At 42.8% G+C, this 23,350-nt stretch overlaps 2 long non-coding RNA genes across 10 annotated transcripts in view; one reads left to right on the top strand and one right to left on the bottom strand.

The window, feature by feature from the left end:
* LOC309610399 overlaps window positions 1-23,350 on the bottom strand; it is a 216,037-nt gene that overhangs the window by 64,881 nt on the left and 127,806 nt on the right. The gene's annotated exons all lie outside the window — the stretch shown is intronic.
* On the top strand, window positions 1,283-11,683 carry LOC309610412. The gene is made up of 2 exons (XR_014233918.1): window positions 1,283-7,413; window positions 7,747-11,683. It is a non-coding gene; the product is annotated as an uncharacterized lncRNA (long non-coding RNA).

The following is a 23,350-nucleotide window of genomic DNA, read 5'->3' as shown; positions in this document are numbered from 1 at the left end:
TAACTTAAGGGGCTAAAAAAGACTTTAAGTTGAATTAATTCATATGAAAAGTTTGAAATTAACACTGCTTTAGAATGCTGTTTACGCCAAGTTCATTCATGCAGACAAAATGTGTTAAAAATCAGGGGATCTGTGTTTGATCAAAGTGGAAGGTTGCCTCCGTGAATTATTTTCACTCCCTCCCAAATTGCTGTAACAATAACTGTGAATTGATTTTATTTTTAAGGAGGAAATCAACAAGGACTAAGAGAGACAAAGGAGACCACAGGAAGAAAAACTGCTGGACGCTAAGCTAAATCATATTCCAACAGGGAAAAGCTAAGCCTCAACCCAGTTTATTCCAAAGAACCCCTCAGAGGTTCAGGAATCCTGACACCAGAAGCTTCCAGAAGCAGCTAGACAGGCAGGGCTGGCAACAAGAGCATTTGCTTAAGAAGTTGGATCCCTTCTCCAGCTCCTTTCATCTTCCCAAATGTGGCAGAACACATGATTTCTTTCCTGTGATGACTAAAAAGGGAGGGGGCTCAGGTACACTTGAAGGTGAGCTATTACACTCGATACCAGCAGGGCATTCTGAACCCTGATGAGATGCACAGCCCTCCTCACCAGCTGGGCTCCAGCATGACGACTGCCAGACCACGCCTTGCACACCGTGTTCACAAGATCCACCTCTGAGGAATTGCAGGAGCTAACGGGGAAAGACACCAAGGTACTGGCATCAACGGTTCAATGAAATAGCCCAGCCCAGCCTGCACTGAACATTCTCCACCATGTCCCTTACTCCTAAATGGGAGTCAGTGGGGTTCACATCCATGAGGAAATCTTCTAGCCCAAAGGTACACGCCAAAACAAGCAAGCACATAACAAAAAAGCAACCTGAAGGAATTACAGCTTTGCAGAGAGAAGAAAATTTATAAAAGAAAAAAAAATAAAGATCAAGACATAGAGATGGGGGCTTCCCTGGTTGCGCAGTGGTTAAGAATCCGCCTGCCAATGCAGGGGACATGGGTTCGAGCCCTGGTCTGGGAAGATCCCACATGCCGCGGAGCAACTAGGCCCGTGGGCCACAACTACTGAGCCTGCACTCTAGAGCCCGTGAGCCACAACTACTGAGCCCACGTGCCACAACTACTGAAGCCCACGGGCCTAGAGCCGTGCTCTACAACAAGAGAAGCCACTGCAATGAGAAGCCCGTGCACTGCAACAAAGAGTAGCCCCTGCTCGCTGCAACTAGAGAAAGCCCGCGCGTAGCAGCGAAGACCCAACGCAGCAGAAAAAAAAAAAAAAAAAAAAGACATAGGGATGTAATCAGAATATACTGGATGTCGAAATTACTCTAAAAACAAATCACTTAGAAGTATTGAAAATGGTTGTCTCTGAGTAGAGGAATTAGTAAGAGTTTGGGGTAAAAAATATAAATAATAAGCCTTACTGAATTATTTGACTCTGTGAGGTTGTAAATGTCTAACTTTGGTTTTTTTTAAACACAATGATTCATGCCATTTCTTTCCAAGTTTTCTTCCAAAAGTTTAGATTTTCATTTAAAAATGGTTAAGGCGCCTTGTGACATGTTGAATCATTTGATAATGCCTTAAAGGAGTCTGACTTCTCATAGTTCAAATAATCTTATCTGTGAATTTACCCTGCTCTGTGGGATTATGGCCAAGGCGAGTCCAGATTCATCAGAATACAGTCAGCTCAAAGGTGAAAAAGTGAAATTATAAAACAGCTGCACATAGCCAGCTGGTTCAATCCCATTATTGGACAGAATCCATTTCAAAACAACTTCAAGGAGTACAATTTAAGTGTTTAACATCGAGATATCAAATTGATGATGCAAGGCTAAAGTATTACTGCTGAAACTCAAAGACATCCTGCAGATAAAAAATATTCATGCAGAAAGGAAGCTGCTTTTGATAGAACATTCATTCTAGTACACAAGAATCTTTAAAAAATCGCTTAGTACTAGGAATTATGAAATGTAAAGATGGTCAAAGTAGGTAGAATTAGTCCCTGCTGTAGGGCCGCCATTAAAAAAGAGTATCTAGGCAAAGGGTTTCTGTTGGTGTTTCCCACAGTTTACTTACAGTCTTGGAAACCTGTGTTCCTTATCGTGTCCCTCCTGTATTCTCAATCCCTTTTGCGTTAGAACACACATGGCTAGGTGTTTGGGCTGAATATCTTGGGAGTATAGGTATTAACACAAAAGCAACAAGCAAACCAAAGCAAAACAAAAAGCATTGTTTGACTGTTCCTCATGAGAAAATAAGAATTGTGGCACTACGTCTAAGATTTAGGGTGGGAATAGAGCGTGTTAGGCAGGGAAGGGCAGGGGAGGCACCGAACACGGGCTAGCCCACCCCAGGATGTTGGTAAGCAGAGCATGGGGTGAATTTCTGCCCCTGCCTAGCCTTTCTGCTGATGCCCTTACACCCTGCATATTCAAGGTTAGTGGACATGGCCAAGAGAGAAGAGTCCCATAGATAGTTGGAACAAGGGATTCTGAAGGCGTTTCCCTATGGGTGAGTAACCAGAGAATGTTTTAAGTGTAGGTTTATGAACAGAGATGCCTTACATTCAATTTGTGTGTTTCTGTAATGGAAACTCTTCCTTTGCCTCCTCTGCCCACCACCTCACTTCACCAGATTCTACACAACTCATAAATGCTTTGTGTAAGTAAAGATGATGTGAAAATGAAGGAAGGCACTGAGTTTTAAACCTGGGGTTTACAGCTTGCAAATGAGAGAAAAGCTTAGAAATAAAAGCCAAAGGGAGACGTGACTATAGGATGATAAGCTTCAGGAATCCTCATAACACTGGGGGAAGGCTTTAGACGTCCACAGAGAAAAAAGGGACTTTCAAACAATCTTATGCAAATGCCAAGGTCCAGCAGATCCCAGCCGAACCCTGGGCAACCTGTATAAGAAACAGGGCATAAAACTGCAAAAAAAAAAAAAAAAAAAAAAAGACAACCTGGATGAACTGAGTTGATCTTATTTGCCAAAACAAAACACAGGCCATGTGCCATCTATATTCTACATTGCGAATGGATAACAAGGAAAAGATTTCCAATGATGGAAGCCCCGAATCACATTTAATTATATATTTATTTAATCATCTTCATTGAAAAGAATAGGATTCCACAAAATGAGGGTAGTCCTAAAACGGAAGCCTGTTGAAGGGGAGGCCGTGTTGATTCACTTTCTTCTCCATTTGCCGTTTATTTGGTTGTCATATGTTAGAAAACCTGCATTATGTAACTTTATGTGCATGGTAACTTTCACCTCTAAGACAGAAGAAGGCCTCTTGGTCTTTAAATGATGTCTAAGGGTGACTGATAAATTTTGATTAGTTTGGGGAACTTTAAAATGACCATGTGTTGGTCCAAACAGCCACAAATAAAAACTCATGTTCTGAAAAGTGTATTTCCCCCAATATTCAAAGCATGAGGCTTAGAACAGAAGATCCTGAGACCTAAATCTATAGATTCCATAGAAGCAATTGTGAGGTAGCTCAGCTGATTCACGGGGGTCTGTGCCTTTGCTATGACCACGGACTTTGGTTCAGCCAGAAGGTAAGTTTCAAAAAATGATAGTGAGTGATCTCAAGGTCAAGGTCAAAGTCACACACACATGCATGTATACACTCACACAGAAACACATGTGCACACAAACCTACATATATGCACATGCACACACGTCACACAAACACAACATATACCCGTGCACACACTTACACCTGCACACACCTGCACAAACCTACATATATGTACATGCACACACATCACACAGACACAACATATACCCATGCACAGGCACAGAGTACAGATGTGTTTCCCTGGCAATGTCCACAAGCAAAGTTCAGCAGCCAGAGTTGTGGAAATCTGTGCCCCTTACTGTCACCTCTATATTCTATATTCCCTAGACTATTACATACCTACTCTCTTCTGAGACTGGATTCCAAGACTTTCTAAAGATGGCCCCAGCCTGCATTTTCTGCCCCACCTCTGAGTTCTCCCTCCTACTCCCTCTAAACTGGATTTGTCTTGGCTATTTACAATAGCCAAGACATGGAAGCAACCTAAATGTCCATTGACAGAAGACTGGATAAAGAAGATGTGGTATATACATATATGTGTGTATATATATATATATATATATATATATATATACACACACATATATATGCATACACACACACAATGGAATATTACTTAGCCATTAAAAAGAATGAAATAATGTCATTTGCTGCAAAATGGATGGACCTAGAGATTATCATACTGAGTGATGTAAGTTGGACAAAGAGAAATATCTTATGATATCACTTATATGAGGAATCTAAAAAAAATGATACAAATGAACTTATTTACAAAACAGAAACAGACTCAAAGACTTAGAGAAGGAACTTATGGTTACCAGGAGGGAAGGGTGGGGGGAGGGATAGTTAGGGAGTTTGGGATCGACATGTACACACTGCTCTATGTAAAACGGATAACCAGCAAGGACCTACTGTATAGCACAGGGAACTCTGCTCAATAATATGTAACAACCTAATTGGGATAAGAATTTGAAAAAGAATAGATACATGTATATGTATAACTGAATCACTTTGTTGTGCAGCTGGAACTAATACAACATTGTTAATCAACTATACTCCAATATAAAATAAAAAGTTAAAGAAAACAAAAACAAAAGGTAAATAAACTGGATTTGTCAACATTTGGTAAATAAGACAAGGCCTTCCCTCACCTCCAGGCTTTTCCTCACTCCTGCCTACGCCTGGAGCACTCTTCTTTCCATCTCCAACAGGCAGAATCTAGCCAACCAACCGTGAAGATGCTTCCAGAGCCCCCTCCTATATTCCGTCTTTCTCATAGAGGACTGTGGGAGCCCCCATCCCATCCTATACCTACGGCAACACTTACAAAATCCCGTGTAAGCCTACCTCCACTCGGCATTGAGAGCAGAGGTTGGTTGCTCTTCTCCATGTTTCCCATAAAGTCACTGACAAGGCCTGCACCACTGAACGTGAGCTGTACTTATTTAAATTAACAAGGGAAACCTTTTTTTCCTCTGTCGTTTTCCTCTGCCTTCCTAAATATGTTGAGAAGATCCAGAACAAAATCATAAAGTGAAAATCGCCACAAACATAAGATTGGCAGGCCTCATCTGGAGGCTTTTCATCACTTTTTCTACCTGAGGTGCTCTGGCCAACACTAGCCCTTGTAGGCTGAGCCCACCTCCTACAATTTTGGCTTAAAAATCACAGATACTCACATCTGCACCCTCCTTTGAAGGCGCAGGTGAGCGAGTGGCTCAATTCTGACCAGTGAGAGGCTGAGGAGCATTTCGGTGCTTCTGGGAAATTTTTTTCTGTCCAATAAAAACAGAAACGCACTCTGAGGTTTCCTCCCCTCCTCCTTCTCCCTCCTTTTGGTGTTATTATCATGGGAGAGAGTGTTGCCCTAGAGCAGCAATAGCCACTTTGACACCATGAGGAAACAATCTGACTATAAGACTTATGAGCTAAAAAGATGAAATAATCTTATGTCTTGATGACATCATTGATCCACTGACCCATTCCTGGAAATATCCTTCTGGAATAGTTATGAGATAATAATTTTTAAAAATAAGTTGCATACTCTGGACATTTCATATAGAAGGAATCATGCAGTACGTGGCCTTTTGTGTCTAGCGTCTTTCACTTAGCATCCTGTTCTCAAGGTTTATCCGTACAACTCATGATGTTTTAAAACACTTAACTGGTGATATTAATGGACAGTTAGGTTTGAACACCCATGGGTATTAGGACAGAGGGCCAGTCTCCACAACACTTAGGACCATGTCTGGCGCTGAAACTGTTTAGGTTTCAATCCCAATTCTTCCCCTTACCAGCTGTGTGGATCAGAGAAGTTATCTAAATTCTGTGTGCCTCTCTTAATTAGTTGACTGAAAGGAAGTTATAACACTTATTTTATAAAGATTATAAGAGAGTCAAGATTATCAAGAGCTTGCAAGAATGTCTGTTAAGAGTCAGCCTCTAGTGAGCTATTATTACTATCTGTCGAAATCCTGAGTAGATGAAATCCCCCGTAGATGTCAATTTCAGGCCAGGAAAGGGGGCATCTTTCCATCTGCCCCCTGAGCCTTATTCACCTCTGTAGCCCAGGGCTGGGAAACACCGGGGCATCTGATACATGTTTTCTGGGAGAATAAATCAATTACTGAGTATGTGTTCCTCATAAAGTCCTTTTTGTCTTTTCTTAAATTTACTAAATCTTTTAGTTTTCAAAAAAAGGCAGACACCAAAATACCGTATGAAATCTCACAACCATTAAATATTAGTAAATAAATCAATGAAAACATTCAAATAAAACGTCTTGGCTGGCCAAAGCCTTCATGTTTCAAATTCTAAGATATATATATGTGTTTTGTTGCTTTTTTCCCCTCAAAAACAAATGGGTAAAAACACAACATTCGTAAGCGCAGGAAAGTAGATTCACTCTCATTGAAGCAGTAGAGATTTACTGATGGGCATAAAGAGTCTCACAGAATGACTGAAGGCGAGGGAGGGAGAGATTCTAGACGGAGCTTCCAGGAACATCCCCCAGAACCACTTAATAGGACTGGCTTGCGACGGGAATCCCAAAGACTCTGCCATCACGGAAGCCCCCATCACTATCCTTGACCCCAGAAATACGCTGCTTCCACCATCTATACCCACAAACAGATGCTCTGTGCTTCTGTCTGCTTGTTCAGCAATGCCTCCCGCGGGGGTGCCTGAAGACTGGAACTGGGTTCACATGCCCACAGCGCTGCCCCCAGGAAACTGATAACATCATCTTCTGGATTCTGTGTTGGGGATATCGACTCACAACAGATGTTAGCCAGAGGTACAGTCTTAAACTGGAGTAAAGTGATAGATGGTTACAAGAATCTAATTCCATTTCCTCCTGGGCACGCAGCTAGCTGTGCGGCATGTCTCAGCATCCTTTGCAGTTAGGAGATGTCACGTGACCAGGTTCTGTCCAATGGAAGTGGCAGAGTCACATGAGCTGCTTTTGGGCTTGGCCCCGTAGACTCCTCCCACACAGTCCTCTTCCTGTTCTCTCTCCCCTTCAGCTGGCAGGACGCACAGACCCAGCAGAGGACTTTCAGCTCTAGGGATGACAGGGCCAGAGCATGAAAGGGGCCTGGGTCCCTGAGTGACTGTGTGGAACAGAATACCCCATACCACCTGAGCTCATTTGACTCTGTCTGGGTTAAGCCACTGAGATGCAAGAGTGTATCTGTGTCTATAGCCACCCTTATTTTAAACTAATACAGGGCAGACCTGAATAATAAATCAGTGTCCCATGCATAAGCAATTGCACCCTCAATTTTAAATTAAAGCTTCAATCCCTAAAATTGCCAGGCATCTTTTTTTTTTTATAAGCAGATACTCATTTTTAATTATTATTTATTTATTTATTTATTTTTGGCTGTGTTGGGTCTTTGTTTCTGTGCGAGGGCTTTCTCCAGTTGCGGCGAGCGGGGGCCACTCTTCATCACGATGCGCGGGCCTCTCACTATTGTGGTCTCTCTTGTTGCGGAGCACAGGCTCCAGACGCACAGGCTCAGTAGTTGTGGCTCATGGGCCTAGTTGCTCCGCGGCATGTGGGATCTTCCCGGACCAGGGCCCGAACCTGTGTCCCCTGCATCAGCAGGCGGATTCTCAACCACTGCGCCACCAGGGAAGCCCTGCCAGGCATCTTTAAAAGAATAATCCCCGTCACCCCAATTAGACTTATTATGGGTCCAGCAACCGATCAGTATTCAGTCTCTATACCAACACACACCAAACATTTATAGAGCTGTCAATGCCTTGCCGTATGTGTTGCCCAATAACCAGGTTTCAAAATGCAGTCGTATAAAGTACTGAACACTGTGGAGCAACCAAAACCCTTGTAAAACCTTGTAAAACCTCTGTCAAGAAAATGCACCAAACTCACTTTATGACCCGCTCTATCAGGTACTGAAATGTTTGCATATTTAAAGGTTTTCATGGTAGAGAAAATCATTTCTTCTTCTTTATGGGTCATTTACTTTCCTGCATGTTAAGTTAACAGGAGAAAAAAAAAAAGCTGACATTTCCTCTAATACGTTACTTGATATAAATATGTATGAGTCGCAAATGCATTCCTCCAGGGAATGCAGGGTGTGTGAACTCAGGGTGTTGGTTCCCTTCAGGCCCCAGGAAAGGTTGCTGTTATGTCTCCATGATTGACCTTCCCCAGAAGTTCACCCTGAAAGCTCCCTGAGCGTGAAATTTCTAGTTCAATTATTATCTTCCAGGTTATCTAAGTACTAATCTCTCACCACATTTTAAGAACCAAAGGGAATATCTTAAAAAGTTGAAAACAAGTGTAAAAGTCACATGTGTAATTGTTACTCACAATTTTAAGACTGGGATCCTTTACGATCCAGAAAACCACTGACTGATTATCTTTCATCTTCTGCTCTCTGATTATTTGTATTTGGCCTGGAAAGGGAAGTGGTGGCATTATGACCTTATTCTGTGTGATGTCGCCCTTAAGATTAAACCTTGTGGTTAAAATCTTGGATTCTGGATTTGAGAAGCTTGGGTCTCAATCCCGACTTCACCACTAACTTGCTCTGTGACCCAAGGGACCTTTCGTTTCCCCTTTAAGCCTCAGTGGCCTCATCTATAACATGATAAAACCGAAAACTCTCACTGGTGTGTGAGGGTTGTTAATGAGATAAAATACATAAGATGCCCAGGGCAGTGCCCATCACACAGTTAAGGTTGTTTTAATGAGGTAATGTTATTTGTTGGGTTTTTTTAATTAAAAAAAAAAATTTTAGGGCCTCCCTGGTGGCGCAGTGGTTGGGAGTCTGCCTGCCAATGCAGGGGACACGGGTTCGAGCCCTGGTCTGGGAAGATCCCACATGCCGCGGAGCGGCTGGGCCCGTGAGCCACAACTACTGAGCCTGCGCGTCTGGAGCCTGTGCTCCGCAACAGGAGAGGCTGCAACAGTGAGAGGCCCGCGCACCGCGATGAAGAGCGGCCCCCGCTTGCCACAACTAGAGAAAGCCCTCGCACAGAAACGAAGACCCAACACAGCCATAAATAAATAAAATAAATAAATAAATTTATTAAAAAAAATTATACAATTTTTAAAGGTTACTTTCCATTACAGTTATTACAAAACATTGGCTATATTCCTCGTGTTGTACATACATCCTTCAGCCTACCTTACACCCAATAGCTTGTACCCTCCCCTCCCCTACCTCATAATGCCCTCAAAGTCCATCCATGTTGCTGCAAATGGCAAAATTTCATTCTTTTTTATGGCTGAGTAGTATTCCATTGTGTGTGTGTGTGTGTGTGTGTGTGTGTGTGTGTATGTGTGTATGTGTATGCCACATCTTTTTTATCCGTTCATCTGTTGATGGACACTCAGGTTGCCTCCAGATCTTGCTTATTGTAAATAATGCTGCTATGAACGCTGGGGTGCAGGTATCTTTTTAAGTCAGTGGTTTTGGTTTTTTATGGATATAAGCCCAGAAGTGGAATTGTTGGATCATATGGTAGTCCTATTTTTAGTTTTTTGAGAAACCTCCATATTGTTTTCCACAATGGCTGCACCAACTTACATTCCCACCAACAGTGTGTGAGGCTTCCCTTGTCTCCATATCCTTGCCAGAATTTATTATTTATTGTCTGTGTGATGATAGCCATTCTGACAAGTGTGAGGTGAGACCTCATTGTGGTTCTGATTTGCATTTCCCCGATGACTAGGGATGTTGAGCGTCTTTTCTTGTGCCTCTTGACAACCTGCATTTCCTCTTTGGAACACACAATTCATGTTTGGTACATCTCGGCACTTATTTTATTTGGACATGGAAGTATTTTTCAATATCCATGTGTGTTTGAATCCCAGAGCTGCATTAGCAACAAGTAGGTCCATTTGTCTCAGTCTCTAGAGAAAAGACCTCAACTTCACTTTAAGGGAAGTTTCAACATTCTTCCCTTTGACTTGAGCATCCACAATGCGCCAAAGATTGGGCACAAAATAAAGATACCAAAAATATTGCCCTGGTCTGAACAAGTACTTTGCAGGAGTTTGGGGGAGTTGTTCTCTGTCCCTTTTTCTTCCCATGGTTCACACTCTCCCCCAGTTGCCCTCAAGATGGCAACAGTAGTCTACGGACCCCAAATAAATCTATCCTCGTGAAACTCCATCCTCCCTAAAACAACACAAAATTATCCTCTTACAGTTCTGGAGGCGAGAAGTCTGACCAGGGTCTCAGTAGGTACAGTCAAGATACAGCTAAGACTGGATCCTTCTGGACGCTCCAGGGGAAATCTGTCTTTCTGCCTTTTCCCATTTTTAGGATCCAGGGAGGGGGCTTTACATGGAGAGAGGTGGCTCCACGCTTTTCCTCTCTCCAACTTCAAGCCCCCTGATTCCACCTTTCTCCTCTGACAGCCCCCAACCATCCCGGTCCAGACCCTGGGATATGGAAGAGAAGCAAGATTAGGAGACACAACCTATGACACGAGCCTCTCAGAGACAGGGCAGAGCTGGGAGAGGTACGAAATAATAGGAGTGATCAGCCATTGACGTCAGGCACGTCCCTGACGCTCCTGGGACTTGGCCAGATGGAACACAGCGCCAACGGATGCAATCTGTGTCTAACGTGGAAACAAGGCAGAAAGGCAAACATAGTGATTCTATTTCTGGTAAGTCCTTATATATGTACGACAATCCCCAGATAGACACCAGGACAACAGCAGGGGGTCGGGGCTCTCCAGTTACCAGGTCCCTCCCCCCCCACCATGTGCCTTCATCTGAGGGGGGAGGTGAGTTCCAATTCATCCTTAGGCTCTACTTTTGCTTTTACTTGAAATCGAGTTAAGGGGAAAGTGAGGTTTTTTTTCTCCTATGTTTCCTTTCCAAAGTGGATAAACAAAATCTAGACCAATAGGGTCGATTTTTTACAGAAAAGGGGTAGAGCTCATATGTTTCTGTGAAAATATAGAATTATTACCCTGAGTGTCTTGTATGCCCCCAAAATGTGCCCCTTTTAGAAACATCAGAACATTTTATATAGAGATACGATCAAGCCCTTGTAAGTACCTGAGATGGACACCCCTGGCCCACGTTTCAGTGTCTTCAGACAAGGGACCCAAGCCAGACTCCAGTCCAGTGAGATACAAGGTCTTTCCAATTTTTCTGGAACATAAGGTTCAGGGCACAGATATCGTGGTGGGCACAAGTTGAGGTTGAGGTCAGTGTTAGAAGTTCCCCGCTCTTTCCATTCTTCTAATCTCAGATGAACCAAATCAAGTGTTATTTGGGGATAACTATATTTGAATAAATTGTTGAAATATCATTTGGCCCCAGGACAAATGAAAAATGGCTGCAGTTAGCTTTCCAGAGGGTCTGGCCAAACTGGTGTTTACTCTCTCTCAACTCTGCGGAATTTCCAGTGCCTGGAAGGTAGGAAAATGTATTATCGGAGGCTGATGTCTGTGTTTTATAGTATTTGTTGATAGGCATTAAAGAGGAAAATATAATTAGAGTTGTATGAAAGGTGAAATCTATCTGGTGCTTGTGAGGACTGTCTGTTTATTCTGTTATTTGTCAAAGTTCATTTCCTCAACAGGCAAGTTTTTTTTTTTAAATTACAGATAAAAGTAAAAAGAGAAACACCAAACACGGTTGCGTTGGCTTTGGGAAATTGTCAGATGCATGGCCATATTTAGTTAAAAGGCTGTATTTAATCCGCTTTTAATGCTGTTCACAGACAGCTTCTGATTAACATGTCAGCACTAACTTCCCGGTCAGGTGACTGTCACTTTGGGAGTGGATTTTCCTACCTAGTAACTAACCCCAGTCAAACCTTCAGATGACTGAAGCCCCAGCCCAAACCTGATACCAACATCATGAGAGATGGAAACGCAGAACAGCCTGATCAAGCCATTCCTGAATTCCTCACCCACAGACACCATAAGTGATTATCAAAGATCACCACATTAAACCTCTCATTTCTGGAGGTGAGTTTTATACAATAATGGGTAACTAATACACTTACTGAGTTTCTTGCAAAAGAAAAACAAGTGCAGACTTTATTCAAACATATTCTCACATTCATTTATTCAACAGATATTTACTGGGCACCAGCTCTGCACTGGGTCCTGAGCCAGAGAGAACACGTCAGTCAGACCCACTACTTCCTGAGTCCCCCATAATTAAAAAGTCAGCCAAGCACAGGGGTCACCACATCACGTGGGGCAGGGGCTGCTAAGTCCAAGAACATCACACTCAGGATGCAGAGGGGCTGGTCCTCAGTCCTGCGAGCCCAGGTGGGCTTTTCAGGGATGTCAACACCTCTCTGTTCAACAGAAATTCCTGGTGATTCTGGATGCATGGGAATCGGGGTTATTAATCCTGACTCCAAATACTTAGTAAAGATAAAGACTGACCAAAAGGTGCAGTTTCAGTTCAGTTTCAGGTTGAGGTGGTACATGGGAATCTGAGTGAAAACATGAAAAATTATTGGCTGTTGCCACAACTAAGGTCATGAGAATCTGCAGTATAAGTCATGTGTGATATTTTTAGGAAAAGAGGGGGGAAACAGACGGTGTAAAGAATTTTCAACTGATAAGAGAGAATCTATAATTGTCTATTCATTTATTTAAGAATTATTTTTAGGGCATCTGTTATATGTCTGGCATTGTTTGGGTTAAACGATGACAAACAATAGAAACAGGGTCCATCTCTTTATGGGGTTTACAGTCAAGGTAGGGGAGAAAGAGAACAAGTAAAAATTAAAGGGGTGGGATAATTACAGAGCATGGTGATTATTTTGAGATGCATGAGACAGGAGAGAGACTGAGTTCCAGGCCATTTTGGAAGGGGCTCTCTGAGGGGCTGCCGTTCCAGGTAAGACCTAAGATGTCAGAAAAAGTCATCAATGTAAGAATGAGGAGTACAAGTATTTCAGGGGGAGAGAACAGCAAATAGCATGTGCTAAGGTCCTGAGGTAGGAATGAGCTTGGCTTGTTGATGAAAGAGCTGGAAGGGCCACGGTGGCTTGAGAGCAGTGAGCAGAGAGGTGGATGGGGAGCAGGTCATGCAGAGACACGTGTGTCCATGAGGTCTAGAGTGCTAAGCACGTAATATATGCAAAGCCCTGGGCTGCGCAGGTGCTCGAGAACACGGGTGCATAGTTATGACCTCTAAGGAGCTTGCACTCCAGATAGGGAAAAACTACGTGAAATTAAAGAACTGCTGAACAAGAAATGCCCATCATCTGTCCCCTCCATTACTGCATTTTAGAAAGCTAGCCCCACCCCGGGCCTGACGGAAACCTCCCTACTCTTATTACATTGTGACCTCATCTCCCGGTCCCAGATGACTGGTCCAGAAGTAAACACCTGACCTCAGCCAGGCCAATCAGATTCTGTCTCCTTGATATTCCATCCATCAGTGACATGGGCTTAGTTTGTACCCGGAAACCTCAAAGCCAAGGGGCAGCTGAGAAACCAGACGGAGAAAACGCGATGACAGCATGAAAAAAAAAGGATAATAATAACAGTAATAGCATAGACTCCTTAAGCACATACTGGGTCCCAGATTTTATTCTAAGTACTTTAAATATTAATATATTTAATCTTCACAACCACCTGTGAAGTTGGTACTGTTGTAGCCATTTTGCAAACTAGAGAACCGAGGCACAGTTTGGGAATGAAAAACACAGAGAGGATAAAAAGATACCGTTTGGTGCCAGAGACAGAGAACGAATGATTAGCTGCTAACGATCTAAGATCTCAGTGGGATAAAACTGACACAACTGTGCTTGGCATGTGAACGGCGCTCACTGCTCTGTTGTCTGGTTTTCCACGTAAGGCAGCACCCCACACCCGACCCCAGCCTTTTGAAGAGGTTTGTTCAGGGGCTCCAAGCCCTCATCTGAAAGCCCACAGGCCAGGGGGCTCTGTGAAATGACAGCTGAGGGCGGCCCCCGCCCTTCTCACTCCTCAGGGTCCTCAAGAAGATCATGTTGACTCCTTCCCCCAAGGGGCATGCCTGTCCTACTCTCCAGCTGGGCATAAGGCAAAGTTTATATTCAACATGCCTTCCTATACCGTCTAACCCGCGCATGCCAAGCCTCTGTGTATCTGTGAAGTCTCCTTTCATGCACACACTCTTCAGTTTGGTTGCTATAGCATTGTCACCTTGCTTCCTAGAAACCAATGTAATGCCATGCAGCCAGAATGTCATGACGTTGTCACTGAATTCATTCTGATCCTGGAGCTCTAAAGTTTGGAAAATCTTGCTGTTGAAGGCATTTTCCTCTAGCAGACAGCAAGATTCATATTACAGTTGGCTGGAAAATGGTCAATTTGCAAGTTGCGGGATGTAGCAAAATGGTGCCAGATGGTGCGCAGGATCTTTTGCCAAGAGGGAGGAGGGATTTCTTGAGGGCCAAGTGGCTCCCCCAAAGGCCATCTTGCCGAAGCAGTGCCTTTTGGGAAAAGCCTAGCGAGGGCTTCTGAGGTTGGCAGTGAGCAACCCTGATTGGGCTCCCAGTGTTGGGTTAAATCTATCCACCAAATGTTGATTGAACGCCTTCATGGGGCACTGTTCTAGGCAGGCAGTGGTAGCGGGGAGAAAAGCAGACAAAGGATTCTGCCTTCATGGAGCTTACGTTTGAGAGGAGGAAGGCAGAAAAGCCAATGAGATAAAGTATATTGTACGTCACAGGAACACAAATACAGATGAATAAAGCCATAAGGGGGATTGGGATTTTTGTCGGTGGAGATTGCTATTTTAAATCAGGTAGCTTGGAAATGCTTCCCTGAGAAGGTGACATTGGAACAGCTTGGGAGTAGAAACACAGAAAAACCAAATAAACTGATGATTATGATGATAACAATAGTTACAATAATAATAAGCACCTATATAGCACTTAGTGGGTACCAGTACTGTCCTAACACTTTACCTCATTGAGTCTTCATTTACAGATAAATAAACTAAGGAGCAGAGAATTAAGAAGCTTGCCCAAGGTCACACAGGCGATAAGCTGCAAAGACAGGCTTTGACCCAGCCAATCTGGCTCTAGTGTCCATGCTCTGAAGCACCCTCCGTCTTCCTTATAATACAGTAGAGAATGGATACATTTGTGTGTCCAGAAACATACAGACAGAACTCAAGAGTCCTGCCTTGGCTTCCCACTGTCCCCGTGACGTGGGAAGTCATTTACTTCCTCCTGCTTCTTTTCAGAACATCTGCGATAATAACAGGACCCACTTCCCAGGGTTGCTGTGAAGTTAAAATGAGCTATAGATATACAGCTCTTAAAAGAGTTCCTGGCCCATGGTAAGTGCTCCATAAAGAAGGTTAATATCATCACTATGATTGTTCCCTTTTAAATCATGGGTATGGTGTAGGGGAAAATAAAGTCATCCTTGGTGGAGAGAAGTTCAGGAAACACTGATCTGTCCTCTCTGGGAGCCTTCCACAAGGACCCACCTTTCCACATTTCTTACTTTTTCAGCCGATAAACAACGTGTCCAAAGAGATTGGTCCTTCTGGTCCTGACCATTGACAGAGATAGATGGGATGTGCAAACAGGAGGAAAGTGGAGGAGAAGGAAGTCCTGTGATGGCCCCATTGGGTCCCACAAGGAGAGGCATGTGTCCTTGTAACACCAACCCATGGTGTTACATGGGTGTTTGGATGCTTGATATTAACAACAGCATTAATATTCCATGATTCTCTCTGCTTAGGGAGGTGTCATGACTTCTCTGGTTTTAAAGTTTAGCAGGACCATCCGTCCTGCAGCCTCTATGGGCAATAACTTGTTAAATGCCCACAGAAAGAGAATGCTAGCCTAAGATGGGGCCAGGAGCCCAAAAGAGGAAAACCTAGAGAGTCTTACCTTTATTTTGGACCTTCTAGGACCACGAGAGCACCTGTTATGTTCCCCAGGGAAACACACTTTATTTCTCCTCTCTAGCTACACTCTGGAATAGTCCCTGCTTTTCTTAGCAGCAGCCTCTGACAAAATTCAACAAACTTTACTGACTGAGAAACTCAGACTCCAACCACTGACGGGGCACATGAGAGGGAAGGAAAAGTGTCTGATGTATGGCAGGGAGTGAGTGAGGCTGCGCTGAAGGATGGGGAAGAAGCAGGATCTCTCAGGTGTGTGAGCGGGGCTCCTGTGAGCTCTAACCACTGTTCTCCCATTTACACATTCCAATTTCCATTCCTTGTGACTGTCAAGAAACGTAATGTGTTACTTGAGCCAATTACCTATGTGCCTTTCGCTCTTCCTCTCCCTCTTGGGCAAAATTCTGATTTAATTTCAACCCACAGGCCAGTTGGGCCCATCACCTTTGAATGTGATTATACAGACGTGAGATGGTTCCATCCCAGATGCCCCCTGTATGTGCTATTGTGGATGTGGAGAGAAATGTTACGTGTTGTGCTTTTAATGTTCCACACATGGTCTCAAAATGGCCCCCAGGCACCCACCTGGATTTGGTAGCTGGGGTTCCAACCTTAAAGCGCTCGAGAAATTCTAACTGGGGGACTTTGGGACTATCCTCCAGTATCTGTGGGATCTAGGTCAATCCATCAATATCCACACACAAGTCAAGAACAGAAATCCAGGCATTCGGACATCTGGTTTACCCGCCACACTCTCTCGAGCTCAGAGGTTGCACCTGCCTCTGTTGGCTGTTTGCAGTCACGATAATTTCACATAGACGGGACGTCTTGCTGTCGGAGTTAAACACATTTGACCCCATCAATACAGTTATTGTTCTGAGGCCAAAATATCTCTGGCTCATAACCTGGCTGCTGTTTCCCATATTAAATGAGTGTGATATGACTTTCTAGCCCTGCCTTGGTAGAATCCGCCCAGCCCTTTAAGAAGATGAAAGAAATAAGAACAACGCCCTCTGCGCACTCCCCTGACACACCTTTTCATTTCACCAGTTACTCCACAGCAGCAGAACAAATATTACAGCCGGCTGTAAAGTTCTATAATGAATCCAAGAAATGGCAGGAGCCTCCTATCCTCAACTGTTCTCATTTAGGATGTGTTTTTCCTCTAATATGTTTCTCCCCCAATTCTTTGTGCCATGGATCCACTAAAGTAAAACACTTTAAGATCTGAAATTCACCGGGAGCCATCCTCCACTTACGGCACAGAAATTGCTGCCTCGCGCTCTCCGCTCTGTCAGTGTGATCTGAACATAAATGCAGGTATTTGCAGCAGCAGTAGCAGTCACTAACGTAAAACTGTCAAACTGTCAAAACAAACGTGGAAACCCTGCCTGAGAAATGTGTTCACTTTCCTCTCTTTTACTGTTCCTCCTCCCCTTCAGCTCAACCCAGAGGACTGCAGGAGTCCAGTTACTATCTTTCTTCTTGGAAAGAGTTGGGGCAACCACCTTCTACCGCAACCTTTTCTAGAATCAAGACCCAGATGCACAGGGCATTTGCTTGTAGCAAGAAATGATCACATCACGGGACCTACACTGTCTTAACGTGGCTGCTCATTGGCAGTGAAAACTGACTTTGAAATAAAGACAAAAATTCAAACGTGATAACCAGTCTCCAAATTTCAGATTATTCTCCATTGCAGTTTATTACAGGATACTGAATCTAGGTCCCCGTGCTATGCAACAGGATCTTGTTGTTTATCTATTTCATATGTAGTAGTTTGTATCTGCTAATCCCAAACTCCTAATTTATCCCTTCCCCACCCCTTCTTCCCCTTGGGTAACCACAAGTCTGTTCTGTATGTCTGTGAGTCTGTTTCTGTTTTGTAAGTAAGTTCATTTGTATCACTTTTTGAGATTCCACATATAAGTGATCAAATATCATATGATATTTGTCTTTCTCTATCTGATTTACTTCACTTAGCATGATAATCTCTAGATCCATCCATGTTGCTGAAAGTGGCATTATTTCATTCTTTTTTATGGCTGAGTAATATTCCATTATATTTATATTCCATTATACACACACACACACACACACACACACACACATATATATATATATATATATATATCTCACATCTTCTTTATCTATTCAACTGTTGATGGACATTTAGGCTGTTTCCATGTCTTGGCTATTGTAAATAGGGCTGCTATTAACATTGGGGTGCATGTATCTTTTCTAACTGGAGTTTTCTCCAGATATATGCCCAGGAGTGGGACTGCTCGATTATATGGTAGCTCTATTTTTAGTTGTTTTAGAAACCTCCATACTCTTTTCCATAGTGTCTGCACCAATTTACATTCCCATCAACAGTGCAAGAGGGTTCCCTTTTCTCCACACCCTCTCCAGCATTTATTATTTGTAGACTGCCCAAGTTGTATTTAATCTATAATTGTCTTCTTACAGTGAGCGACAATGGTTTTCCATCTGTAGGGTAGATGCCATTTCTTAATTATCTGTATTTAAGTTAAATAAGCGTGTTTCAAGATAATTTTTTTTTTAATGGTATTGTGGTATGTAGGAGAATGACTTCCTTCCTTCCTTCCTTCCTTTCTTTCTTTCTTTCTTTATGGCTGTGTTGGGTCTTCGTTTCTGTGCAAGGGCTTTCTCCAGTTGTGGCGAGCGGGGGCCACTCTTCATCGCGGTGTGCGGGCCTCTCACTATCACGGCCTCTCTTGTTGCGGAGCACAGGCTCCAGACACGCGCTCAGTAGTTGTGGCTCACGGGCCTAGTTGCTCCACGGCATGTGGGATCTTCCCAGACCAGGGCTCGAACCCGTGTCCCCTGCATTGGCAGGCAGATTCTCAACCACTGCGCCACCAGGGAAGCCCCAAGATAATTTTAAGTAACATTAATACTATTATTTGTTGTATTGTGGTAAATAAGGCAAAAGTCAACAACGTGACCTAAAATGCTGAAAGTTAGGAAAAGCTGTAAGAAGAAGACAAAAAGATGTATATAACAAAAAAGAAACAAACTCACAGATACAGAGAAGAAACCAGTAGGGAGAGGGAAGCGGGGAGGGGCAAGATGGGGTATGGGATGAAGAGGTACAAACTATTATGTATAAAACAGATAAGCAACAAAGATATATTGTACAGTATAGGGAGATATAGCCAGTATTTTGTAATAACTTTAAATGGAGTATAATCTATACAACTATTGAATCAAAAAAATAAAAATAAATAAAATAAAAGAATCCACAGTCTCATGTGCCTGTGTGCATTCCCTAATTACTAAAACCACCATTTACAAAAGTCGTGATGAGTAATGCAAGAGTTCATACCCTCTGAAACCTTCTGTTTTGACCTAAATATTTCATTTTCCTCGGTATTGTAAAAAAAAAATGTTGATTCTACTCACTATATATTAAACAGCATTTCCTAAAGTGTTGGGACTCCCCTGGGTGGTGCCCAGTGTCATTTTAGGGGACCTGCCTCCCCTGCCCCAGACAGAACATTAGAACTGAGAATCACACAGTGAGAAATTGTATTCCCTCTTCAATTCTCTTTCCATTATAACAAGGGGGAAAAAATCATTTTGAAGGCAGAAATCTTGAACAGCTCTAACATTTGCTAATACCGTTTTTAACCTAGAGAGACCTGGCCTTAAGCCCAGAGCCTTTGCAAGAAGCAGAAGAATCTAACTAGAAAAGTCTGTTAGTAGCAATTACATTTTGTGGCACTGAGCTGATCCGAGTCCCAAGGGACAGTGCCATAATAACAGAGATTTTAAAAAATTCTTCCCACGAGCAGCAGCCTGTGGGGAGAGGTGGGGAGAGGGGGTCTCCAAGGTTTCTCAGCTCCTGGAAGGTATCAGAGATCTCGGGCCCTGTCTCTGCATTTCTGTTAGTCTTTCCAGAACGGCTGGAAATGGGTGACTTCAAACATCAAACCCGCAGGCATTAGCCTCCCAAACATGAAATGTGATGGGTAAGGTCACCCCTTCCCTCAGCCCCGGAAAGGCTTTCTCCTGAAAAGACTGGTTTATCTAGGAGCTTTCCTCCTACCTCTGAGCCCCTGTCTGTCTTGGGCTAGGACTGCATCACATGCCCAATCGTGGTCCAGGCACGGAGCAAAGGGGGTGGGGTCACCACGGCTTAGGGATTATACTCCATTTAAAGTTATTTCAAAATACTGGCTATATCTCCCTATGCTGTACAATATATCTTTGTTGCTTATCTGTTTTATACATAATAGTTTGTACCTCTAGGGATCAGGGGAGGGGGAAGACCCCGTTCCAGCAGGACCCAGGCCTGTATGAAGTTTGCTCGGTGTTTATCTCACTGCCCACCGTCCTGTCTCAGGCAGGAATGCTCTGAATCCATCCCTCCGAGAGCAGAGAACCCCTTCTGTCCTCAGAGGCCTCCTGGGCACCACACTGGATCTGAGGCTGTGTCTTTAGTATGAAACTCGCAGCCAAAGTTAAGCCCTTCCCCAAGACAAAACACGGGCTCACCCCTGTATCAAGACAGGCTGCAGCACAGGTTACGACTCAAGGATGGACAACTTCCTGTTACCCCTTCACTGATCTTGAGCCTAAGATTTCATGTGAAAGAGGAGAAGACATTTTTCTGGAAGAACTGACGGGGCCAGGCAGGTGTGAGTGTGACTGAACGCAGGGTCCTCTTTTTCTGGAGTCTCGCGTCTCTTTTTCAAGGAAAACTCCATTACGGTCTCGGAAGTTCAGCTAAACCTCTTCAGTGTTAATAGAGGGGAATTTAAGATTGTGTTAAAGTTTGAATTATGAAATTTTGAAAAGAGATATGATTTTGCTGTCAAATACAGTAGCTAAGATAATTCAAATAAGGCTGTTCAACATTAGGAAACAATGAATAATGAATGATGATAATGAGTAATGACAATGAATTCTCATTATCCTTTTGGGTCAATAGCCCGTTTTCATCTTTCTTTCCATGATTATTTTCCCTTGGATGTTGTAATATTCCCACTCCTTACCCTTGTTTGTACAATTAATTTGGATTTGTTTACCAAATGTTTTGTTAATAAACTTATAACATGACCCTGTTCATTACCATGAGTTTTATATCAGAGATACTTTAATTGATAGGCTGATGGCATCCTGAGCAACAAATAGGTGACTGTATTTTAAGAAAAATGTAGCCAGCTTGCAGGCTGCCATTACTAAGCTCCAACAATGCCCCAAGCTTTATGCCAAGACCTTTGGTCATCACATCAATAATGTGGCCGGAAATACTAGAGGGCATCGATGGGGGCTGCAGTAAAGCTTTTCCTTACTTAAAGAAAAAAAAAAAAAGGAAACAAAAGTTTGCCATCTTCCTGTCTTTGAATGTAAACAAGTGAGGATGTGATTGATGTGAGGATCTCTGGCAGCCATTTTGTGACCATAAGGAGACAAGACTAATGACCAACCAATATGCAGTGGGTTCAGTAGAAAGACAGAGGGAACCTGGGTTCTTGGAGACCTGGGAGAACTGTTGGACCTAATCTGAAACTGCCCAGCTTTAAGCTTTTTGGTGTGTTAATAATAACTTTTCATTTGAAACATTCTGGTTGAATAGCTATTGTCACAAGCTAGCATCAGAGGATACACAAAGGAGCTGAGCTTCCAGTGTGAAATTCCAAAATCTTTGAGGTGAATGAAGAAGATAGTCAAGGGTTGGATGTGACCTTTCCTGAGACCCTAAAAATGCAAAAGGTAAAACACTGCCTATGCATGTTAAGCATGAAATTGACCCTGACACAATAGTCCTGTCTTTCTCAGAGAAATTTCCAAATGCTATCCCCTGCCTGTGTGAGTGTGAAGGCTGCTGTGTGTCCTCATGAAACACATGAATGTGGACAGATACCTCGGATGCTCTTATTCATATTTCAGAACTCTGACGTGGAGGCATGAAGTGGATAGTTTCAACGAAGACTGCCAGATGTAGACAAAACCATGGGTGTGTGGAGCTGAATGGGTAAAGGAATCTGCCTGACTTCTTTCGATCCCATGTGTTAGGTGTAATCATGCTATACCATCAATTGTCAGAAGTTCACATAGAAAATATACACATGAACACAAATAAATAGGAAGATATCCATGTTCAAGTTTTATGTGTTAACATTGTTAAAATGTCCATACTACCCAAAATCATTTATAGATTCAATGCAATCCCTACCCAAATTCCAATGATATTTTTCACAAAATTGTAAAAAACATTCCTACAATTTGTATGGAACCACAAAAGACCCCAAATAGCCAAGTCAACATTGAGAAAAAAATATAGCCAGAGGCACCGCACTTCCTTACTTCAAGCTCTATCACCAAGCTATAATACTCAAAACAATATGGTACTGGCATAAAAGCAGACATATAGATCAATGGAACAGAATTGAGAGCCCAGAAAGAAATCCATACATATAAGGTCAACTAATATTTGACAGGGGAGCCAAGAATACTCAATGGGGAAAGGACAGTCTCTTCGATAAATGGTATTGGGAAAACTAGATATTCACATGCAAAAGAATGAAATGGGACCCCTCTCTTACACCACTCACAAAAATTAACTCAAAATGGATTAAGGACTTAACTATAAGATCTGAAAGTGTAAAACTCCTAAAAGACAACATATGGAAAAACCTCCTTGACAACAGTCTTGGCAAGGATTGTTTTGAGTCTGACACTAGAAGAAACAAAGGCAAAAATAAATAGTGGGACTACATCAAACTAAAAAGATTCTGCACGGAAAAGAATCAACAAAATGACAACGTAAGGAATGGGAGAAAATATTTGCAAATCATATATCTGATAAGAGGTTAATATCCAAAATATATAAGGAAATCTTAGAACTCAATATAGCCAAAAAATCTGATTGGAAAACAGGTAAGGACCTGAACAGACGTTTCTCCAAAGATGACATGCAAATGGCCAAAAATTACATGAAAAGGAGCTCAAAATCACTAATCGTCAGGGAAATGCAAGTCAAAAGCACAATGACATATCACCTCATAGCTGTTAAAATGGCCATCATCAAAAAGACAAGAGATAAATGCTGGCGAGGATGTGGAGAAACGGGAACCCGCGTGCGCTGTTGCTGGGAATGTAAACTGATGCAGCCACCATGGAAAACAGTATGGAGTTTCCTCAGAAATTAAAAATAGAGCTACCAGAGGATCCAGTGATCCCACTTCTGGGTATTCACCCAGAGGAAATAAAATCACTATCTTGTAGAGATATTTACACCTCCATATTCATTACAGCATTAATCATAATAGCCAAGACATGGAAACAACCTGAGTGTCCATCAATAATAGCTGAACGGATAAAGAAAATGTGGTATGTGTATATACAATGGAA

Source organism: Balaenoptera borealis (genome assembly GCF_965194805.1).
Source record: "Balaenoptera borealis genome assembly, chromosome: 14".
Taxonomy (NCBI): domain Eukaryota; kingdom Metazoa; phylum Chordata; class Mammalia; order Artiodactyla; family Balaenopteridae; genus Balaenoptera; species Balaenoptera borealis.
This window is presented reverse-complemented; position numbering and strand designations above follow the sequence as displayed.